We start from the raw sequence: 10085 nt of genomic DNA on the forward strand, positions 1-10085 counted from the left end.
ATACCAGTAGATGGACAGACACACTATACCTATACCAGTAGATGGACAGACACACTATACCAGTAGATGGACAGACACACTATACCAGTAGATGGACAGACACACTATACCACTAGATGGACAGACACACTATACCACTAGATGGACAGACACACTATACCAGTAGATGGACAGACACACTATACCAGTAGATGGACAGACACACTATACCAGTAGATGGACAGACACACTATACCACTAGATGGACAGACACACTATACCAGTAGATGGACAGACACACTATACCACTAGATGGACAGACACACTATACCACTAGATGGACAGACACACTATACCACTAGATGGACAGACACACTATACCAGTAGATGGACAGACACACTATACCACACTAGATAGATGGACAGACACACTATACCACTACCAGTAGATGGACAGACACACTATACCAGTAGATGGACAGACACACTATACCAGTAGATGGACAGACACACTATACCAGTAGATGGACAGACACACTATACCAGTAGATGGACAGACACACTATACCAGTAGATGGACAGACACACTATACCAGTAGATGGACAGACACACTATACCACTAGATGGACAGACACACTATACCAGTAGATGGACAGACACACTATACCAGTAGATGGACAGACACACTATACCACTAGATGGACAGACACACTATACCACTAGATGGACAGACACACTATACCACTAGATGGACAGACACACTATACCACTAGATGGACAGACACACTATACCAGTAGATGGACAGACACACTATACCAGTAGATGGACAGACACACTATACCAGTAGATGGACAGACACACTATACCAGTAGATGGACAGACACACTATACCAGTAGATGGACAGACACACTATACCAGTAGATGGACAGACACACTATACCAGTAGATGGACAGACACACTATACCAGTAGATGGACAGACAGACACACTATACCAGATAGATGGACAGACTATACACTATACCAGTAGATGGACAGACACACTATACCAGTAGATGGACAGACACACTATACCAGTAGATGGACAGACACACTATACCAGTAGATGGACAGACACACTATACCAGTAGATGGACAGACACACTATACCAGTAGATGGACAGACACACTATACCAGTAGATGGACAGACACACTATACCACTAGATGGACAGACACACTATACCACTAGATGGACAGACACACTATACCACTAGATGGACAGACACACTATACCACTAGATGGACAGACACACTATACCAGTAGATGGACAGACACACTATACCAGTAGATGGACAGACACACTATACCAGTAGATGGACAGACACACTATACCAGTAGATGGACAGACACACTATACCAGTAGATGGACAGACACACTATACCACTAGATGGACAGACACACTATACCACTAGATGGACAGACACACTATACCACTAGATGGACAGACACACTATACCACTAGATGGACAGATGTAGATGGACAGACACACTATACCACTAGATGGACAGACACACTATACCAGTAGATGGACAGACACACTATACCAGTAGATGGACAGACACACTATACCACTAGATGGACAGACACACTATACCAGTAGATGGACAGACACACTATACCACTAGATGGACAGACACACTATACCAGTAGATGGACAGACACACTATACCAGTAGATGGACAGACACACTATACCAGTAGATGGACAGACACACTATACCAGTAGATGGACAGACACACTATACCAGTAGATGGACAGACACACTATACCAGTAGATGGACAGACACACTATACCACTAGATGGACAGACACACTATACCAGTAGATGGACAGACACACTATACCAGTAGATGGACAGACACACTATACCAGTAGATGGACAGACACACTATACCACTAGATAGATGGACAGACACACTATACCAGTAGATGGACAGACACACTATACCACTAGATGGACAGACACACTATACAGTAGATGGACAGACACACTATACCACTAGATGGACAGACACACTATACCACTAGATGGACAGACACACTATACCAGTAGATGGACAGACACACTATACCAGTAGATGGACAGACACACTATACCACTAGATGGACAGACACACTATACCACTAGAGTAGATGGACAGACACACTATACCAGTAGATGGACAGACACACTATACCACTAGATGGACAGACACACTATACCACTAGATGGACAGACACACTATACCAGTAGATGGACAGACACACTATACCAGTAGATGGACAGACACTATACAGTAGATGGACAGACACACTATACCACTAGATGGACAGACACACTATACCAGTAGATGGACAGACACACTATACCACTAGATGGACAGACACACTATACCAGTAGATGGACAGACACACTATACCAGTAGATGGACAGACACACTATACCACTAGATGGACAGACACACTATACCACTAGATGGACAGACACACTATACCAGTAGATGGACAGACACACTAGATACCACTAGATGGACAGACACACTATACCAGTAGATGGACAGACACACTATACCACTAGATGGACAGACACACTATACCAGTAGATGGACAGACACACTATACCACTAGATGGACAGACACACTATACCAGTAGATGGACAGACACACTATACCACTAGATGGACAGACACACTATACCAGTAGATGGACAGACACACTATACCACTAGATGGACAGACACACTATACCAGTAGATGGACAGACACACTATACCACTAGATGGACAGACACACTATACCAGTAGATGGACAGACACACTATACCAGTAGATGGACAGACACACTATACCACTAGATGGACAGACACACTATACCACTAGATGGACAGACACACTATACCACTAGATGGACAGACACACTATACCACTAGATGGACAGACACACTATACCACTAGATGGACAGACACACTATACCAGTAGATGGACAGACACACTATACCACTAGATGGACAGACACACTATACCACTAGATGGACAGACACACTATACCACTAGATGGACAGACACACTATACCACTAGATGGACAGACACACTATACCACTAGATGGACAGACACACTATACCAGTAGATGGACAGACACACTATACCACTAGATGGACAGACACACTATACCACTAGATGGACAGACACACTATACCAGTAGATGGACAGACACACTATACCAGTAGATGGACAGACACACTATACCAGTAGATGGACAGACACACTATACCAGTAGATGGACAGACACACTATACCAGTAGATGGACAGACACACTATACCAGTAGATGGACAGACACACTATACCAGTAGATGGACAGACACACTATACCACTAGATGGACAGACACACTATACCAGTAGATGGACAGACACACTATACCACTAGATGGACAGACACACTATACCAGTAGATGGACAGACACGGTGTATCACACCAGGGCTATAAAAATTGAACCGATGGACAAGGGGCCATGAAATTTGTAAACCTAATGTATATGTCCTTAGAAGCTGTGTGAATATAAAGTCACTGCAACCCTTAGATGGCAGACCAGTTGGTGGCACTATAGATGTAATTGGCACCACTATAGATGTTATTGGCACCAGTGGCACCATAGGATCTAGAGCAATACCTATTGATCAAGTGGACTTTGTTTCACGCAAATGAATGTTAGATTTAAATTATGAAGGTTAACAATATGAAATATCTTGATTAGTATTTCTGTATTATCACATATTTTATGTGGCTTGCCCAGTAGGCATATATAACACTCAATACATGAAGGAATGGCCTTAAGAATGATTACCTGCTTCATTCAAAATAACCAACCTACATTACTAGACTACATTTCACTTGCATCATCCTTGTGGTATTGAGATAACCACGGTAATGCTTTCACTGGATGGCACAGAAAGGAAGATAGTTCCTACATGATAGAGTGCCTGCTTTGTTATCTAACTGATCTTGTGTCCTTTCGGTCATCCTGTGAACCCCGTTCATTGCTGCTCGCTGCTATTTTTTTCAATTTCCAATTTTCCTAAATGAAAAGCATTGAAGAGAATTGTAATTTCAGTGTAATTGACCCCAACCGTGCTGCTCGCCATGTATTCCTTGACAGAAAATACTGTCAGATAATTTGTTACCAAATTAAATGTTATTCTGCCTTTGTATGTAAATACCAACTGAGAGAGTTGACATGTTTATGACCGGTGCGTTTTATTAAGATGAATTGATAACTTAAGATTAAACAAAAACACAATTATACAATTGATCAATCTGTACAAAACATAAAACCGTCTGTTTTGACTACACCCTCCCCCTCCTCCCCCCCTCACACACACACACCTAATCCTCAAAAATGCATTGAAATTACATCGTTTTGTCTTTCAAATGTTTTACAATGGAATTACAATCAGTTATAGTGACAGCATTTCATTATAGTTCCACAACAATCATGAACCAAAAAACACAGTTCATTAAAAACTAAAAAACAATGGAGGTATATGAGAAGGCTTGAAATCCATTTTCAAACGAGGACAAAAACAATCACTTCTCTACACTTCCATAGACTGCTAGTGCGAAATGGTATCCTATATAGTGCACTACTTTTCACCAGATCCCTATGTGCCCTGGTCAACAGTAGGGCACTAGATAGGGAATATGGTGCCCTAGTTGTGCGTTGACAGGCTGACAGTACCGTCTGTTAGATAACGCCATTGGTACTGTCAGACGGACTCACACACTCAACAGCTACCTTTGCTTCTATACACACGCACGCACGCACACACACACACACACACACAGGGCCTCAAGCGCTATATTTCCATGGTTACAATACCACCATCACACACAGAGACAGCTAACGGCAGGAGTTCAACAGAACACACTGAATTAGCCTGAAATCACAACCGATTTGGCTACATTTCACTGTTGTTTCAAATGGTGAGCGCAGCACTCGAGTCTGGTTTAACCAGGCGAACTCTGATATATTAGGAACGTGACTGAGCAGGAACCTCCGTCCTACATCAGTGATGAAGCAGTGGAACTATAGATGGGTTACCTGGCAACGTTACAACGATGATGATGTAAACCGATTTATGGTTTTTCAATAAACATTTAGAGACTAAATATAGTTTACACGTTGTCCTATAAGCCAACCCTGTCAGTTTCCTGCCTCTCGGATGCGAGCGCCAGGGTCGGCAGCAAATTCCATTTCAATTCCTAAAAGTAAACAATTCACAAAAACTGTTTTCAATGAAAAGAGAAATTCGAACTTCCAGAATTGACTGGAATTGAAATGGAATTCACCCCAACCCTGGCATTGGTTTTGTACGTAAACATCCCGCCCGTATACAGGATACGTAGTGACATTAGTGCCACCAGGAATGTCATTTTAGTTCTATTTCTGGTGGTAGTAATATTAGCCTGGGTGCCAGTCTGTTTGTGCTCTCTTCCCAACTCCATATGGAACTGTCATGTAAAACATGGTTTGGCTTGACAATGGACGAGGCAAAAACAGAAAACAGACCTGAGACCAGGCTATAGTAATATCACTACATTAGAGGCAGATCTGGGACCAGGCTATAGTAATATCACTACATTAGAGGCAGATCTGGGACCAGGCTATAGTAATATCACTACATTAGAGGCAGATCTGGGACCAGGCTATAGTAATATCACTACATTAGAGGCAGATCTGAGACCAGGCTATAGTAATATCACTACATTAGAGGCAGATCTGGGACCAGGCTATAGTAATATCACTACATTAGAGGCAGATCTGGGACCAGGCTATAGTAATATCACTACATTAGAGGCAGATCTGGGACCAGGCTATAGTAATATCACTACATTAGAGGCAGATCTGGGACCAGGCTATAGTAATATCACTACATTAGAGGCAGATCTGGGACAGGCTATAGTAATATCACTACATTAGAGGCAGATCTGGGACCAGGCAGGCAGATCTGAGACCAGGCTATAGTAATATCACTACATTAGAGGCAGATCTGGGACCAGGCTATAGTAATATCACTACATTAGAGGCAGATCTGGGACCAGGCTATAGTAATATCACTACATTAGAGGCAGATCTGAGACCAGGCTATAGTAATATCACTACATTAGAGGCAGATCTGGGACCAGGCTATAGTAATATCACTACATTAGAGGCAGATCTGGGACCAGGCTATAGTAATATCACTACATTAGAGGCAGATCTGGGACCAGGCTATAGTAATATCACTACATTAGAGGCAGATCTGGGACCAGGCTATAGTAATATCACTACATTAGAGGCAGATCTGGGACCAGGCTATAGTAATATCACTACATTAGAGGCAGATCTGAGACCAGGCTATAGTAATATCACTACATTAGAGGCAGATCTGGGACCAGGCTATAGTAATATCACTACATTAGAGGCAGATCTGGGACCAGGCTATAGTAATATCACTACATTAGAGGCAGATCTGGGACCAGGCTATAGTAATATCACTACATTAGAGGCAGATCTGAGACCAGGCTATAGTAATATCACTACATTAGAGGCAGATCTGGGACCAGGCTATAGTAATATCACTACATTAGAGGCAGATCTGAGACCAGGCTATAGTAATATCACTACATTAGAGGCAGATCTGGGACCAGGCTATAGTAATATCACTACATTAGAGGCAGATCTGGGACCAGGCTATAGTAATATCACTACATTAGAGGCAGATCTGGGACCAGGCTATAATATATAATATAATAATAATAATAATAATAATAATAATAATATATGCCATTTAGCAGACACTTTTATCCAAAGCGACTTACAGTCATGTGTGCATACATTCTACGTATGGGTGGTCCTGGGGAGGATAGAGAGAGAGGATATACATGAAGGGGTTAATATGGAACAAGCAGACCTCAGCAGAACAGATATCTACTACTACTAATAATAATAATGACCTAGCTACGACCTAGTAAGGCATAATAATCATTTTGGTTGGGACTATATGAATGAAGTAGAAAGCCATGCACTGTGTTGAAGTAAGAGGCAGCTTGGTGTAAACAGGCTTTAATGTGACGGACTGTGAGAACCCTGGACAACGTGATAAGAGCCAGATCAGATCTGGCCAAAAAGTACATAACTGTGTCTAAAAATACTTTTAAATACTTCATATTTGAGAAAAGACTGGGAAATAATTTTTAAAGTATTTCCAAGTATTTTGAGGTGCGTGTGATTTAACTTGGTGGGTTTGCACTTTTGGGACTATTCTGTTGGTCCCATTGAATATGGCAAACAGAATCTGCTCAAGTATTTAGAAGTATTTTATCCAGGTCTGTCTGGTGATAGCTGGAGCTATATAGAGGATGGTTGGCCAGTAGGGTACGTTCTATGCTAGATGGTAGTAGAGGTGGTTAGTTGGCCAGTAGGAACGTTCTATGCTAGATGGGAGTAGAGGTGGTTTAGTAGGAACGTTCTATGGTAGATGGGAGTAGAGGTGGTTAGTTGGCCAGTAGGTACGTTCTATGTTAGATGGGAGTAGAGGTGGTTAGTTGGCCAGTAGGAACGTTCTATGTTAGATGGGAGTAGAGGTGGTTAGTTGGCCAGTAGGAACGTTCTATGGTAGATGGGAGTAGAGGTGGTTAGTTGGCCAGTAGGAACGTTCTATGTTAGATGAGAGTAGAGGTGGTTAGGTGGCCAGTAGGAACGTTCTATGGTAGATGGGAGTAGAGGTGGTTAGTTGGCCAGTAGGAACGTTCTATGTTAGATGGGAGTAGAGGTGGTTAGGTGGCCAGTAGGTACGTTCTATGTTAGATGGGAGTAGAGGTGGTTAGTTGGCCAGTAGGTACGTTCTATGTTAGATGGGAGTAGAGGTGGTTAGTTGGCCAGTAGGAACGTTCTATGTTAGATGGGAGTAGAGGTGGTTAGTTGGCCAGTAGGAACGTTCTATGGTAGATGGGAGTAGAGGTGGTTAGTAGGAACGTTCTATGGTAGATGGGTGTAGAGGTGGTTAGTAGGAACGTTCTATGGTAGATGGGAGTAGAGGTGGTTAGTTGGCCAGTAGGAACGTTCTATGGTAGATGGGAGTAGAGGTGGTTAGTTGGCCAGTAGGAACGTTCTATGTTAGATGGGAGTAGAGGTGGTTAGTTGGCCAGTAGGAACGTTCTATGTTAGATGGGAGTAGAGGTGGTTAGTTGGCCAGTAGGAACGTTCTATGGTAGATGGGAGTAGAGGTGGTTAGTTGGCCAGTAGGAACGTTCTATGGTAGATGGGAGTAGAGGTGGTTAGTAGGAACGTTCTATGGTAGATGGGAGTAGAGGTGGTTAGTTGGCCAGTAGGTACGTTCTATGTTAGATGGGAGTAGAGGTGGTTAGTTGGCCAGTAGGTACGTTCTATGGTAGATGGGAGTAGAGGTGGTTAGTTGGCCAGTAGGAACGTTCTATGGTAGATGGGAGTAGAGGTGGTTAGTTGGCCAGTAGGAACGTTCTATGGTAGATGGGAGTAGAGGTGGTTAGTTGGCCAGTAGGAACGTTCTATGGTAGATGGGAGTAGAGGTGGTTAGTTGGCCAGTAGGAACGTTCTATGGTAGATGGGAGTAGAGGTGGTTAGTTGGCCAGTAGGAACGTTCTATGGTAGATGGGAGTAGAGGTGGTTAGTTGGCCAGTAGGAACGTTCTATGTTAGATGGGAGTAGAGGTGGTTAGTTGGAACGTTCTATGGTAGATGGGAGTAGAGGTGGTTAGTTGGCCAGTAGGGTACGTTCTATGTTAGATGGGAGTAGAGGTGGTTAGTTGGCCAGTAGGAACGTTCTATGGTAGATGGGAGTAGAGGTGGTTAGTTGGCCAGTAGGAACGTTCTATGGTAGATGGGAGTAGAGGTGGTTAGTTGGCCAGTAGGAACGTTCTATGGTAGATGGGAGTAGAGGTGGTTAGTTGGCCAGTAGGAACGTTCTATGGTAGATGGGAGTAGAGGTGGTTAGTTGGCCAGTAGGAACGTTCTATGGTAGATGGGAGTAGAGGTGGTTAGTTGGCCAGTAGGAACGTTCTATGGTAGATGGGAGTAGAGGTGGTTAGTTGGCCAGTAGGAACGTTCTATGGTAGATGGGAGTAGAGGTGGTTAGTTGGCCAGTAGGAACGTTCTATGGTAGATGGGAGTAGAGGTGGTTAGTAGGAACGTTCTATGGTAGATGGGAGTAGAGGTGGTTAGTTGGCGTTCTATGTTAGAGTAGGTACGTTCTATGGTAGATGGGAGTAGAGGTGGTTAGTAGGAACGTTCTATGGTAGATGGGAGTAGAGGTGGTTAGTGGGTACGTTCTATGTTAGATGGGAGTAGAGGTGGTTAGTTGGCCAGTAGGAACGTTCTATGTTAGATGAGAGTAGAGGTGGTTAGTTGGCCAGTAGGAACGTTCTATGTTAGATGGGAGTAGAGGTGGTTAGTTGGCCAGTAGGAACGTTCTATCGTAGATGGGTGTAGAGGTGGTTAGTAGGAACTTTCTATGTTAGATGGGAGTAGAGGTGGTTAGTTGGCCAGTAGGGAACTTTCTATGGTAGATGGGAGTAGAGGTGGTTAGTAGAGTTATTGGATTTTAATGAGTGGTAGAGGGAGGCACTGAGAGTGAACAGCAGCTAACCTAAATAATGTGACCCAGTATATGGATGCGTCTTCCTATTCCCTGTATAGTGGTACTACTATAGACCAGAGCCCTATTCCCTATATAGTGCACAACTTTAGACCAGAACCCTATTCCCTATCTGGTGCACAACTTTAGACCAGAGCCCTATTCCCTATATAGTAGTAGTACTATGGACCAGAGCCCTATTCCCTATGTAGTGCACTACTTTCCACAAAAGCCCTATGGGCCTGGTCAACGGTAGTGAACTAATAGGGAATAGGGTGACATTTGGGACAAAGATCCAATCTATGTATTTAAAGAAATGATGTTTTACTAACAGATGATTCTTGACATGAATGCAAACTGATAGACATTCTGATTATGAACACGTGTCATAAGGAGACCAGCAGTACAAGACTAGATGACCACCATGATT

General features: G+C 43.2%; 1 long non-coding RNA gene across 50 annotated transcripts; it reads left to right on the forward strand.

The window, feature by feature from the left end:
* The first annotated feature begins 7270 nt into the window (after nucleotides 1-7270).
* LOC127927467 (uncharacterized) lies at nucleotides 7271-9491 on the forward strand. 50 transcript variants are annotated; one of them, XR_008127622.1, is made up of 9 exons: nucleotides 7271-7420; nucleotides 7468-7495; nucleotides 7536-7582; nucleotides 7677-7723; nucleotides 7818-8318; nucleotides 8452-8686; nucleotides 8773-9235; nucleotides 9294-9332; nucleotides 9372-9491. It is a non-coding gene; the product is annotated as an uncharacterized LOC127927467 (long non-coding RNA). The 50 variants fall into 50 exon arrangements; XR_008127611.1 differs by having other exon boundaries at nucleotides 7865-8318; XR_008127629.1 differs by having other exon boundaries at nucleotides 7912-8318.
* The last annotated feature ends 594 nt before the right edge of the window (nucleotides 9492-10085 follow it).

This window comes from Oncorhynchus keta, unplaced genomic scaffold, assembly GCF_023373465.1.
Source record: "Oncorhynchus keta strain PuntledgeMale-10-30-2019 unplaced genomic scaffold, Oket_V2 Un_scaffold_14331_pilon_pilon, whole genome shotgun sequence".
Lineage (NCBI taxonomy): Eukaryota > Metazoa > Chordata > Actinopteri > Salmoniformes > Salmonidae > Oncorhynchus > Oncorhynchus keta.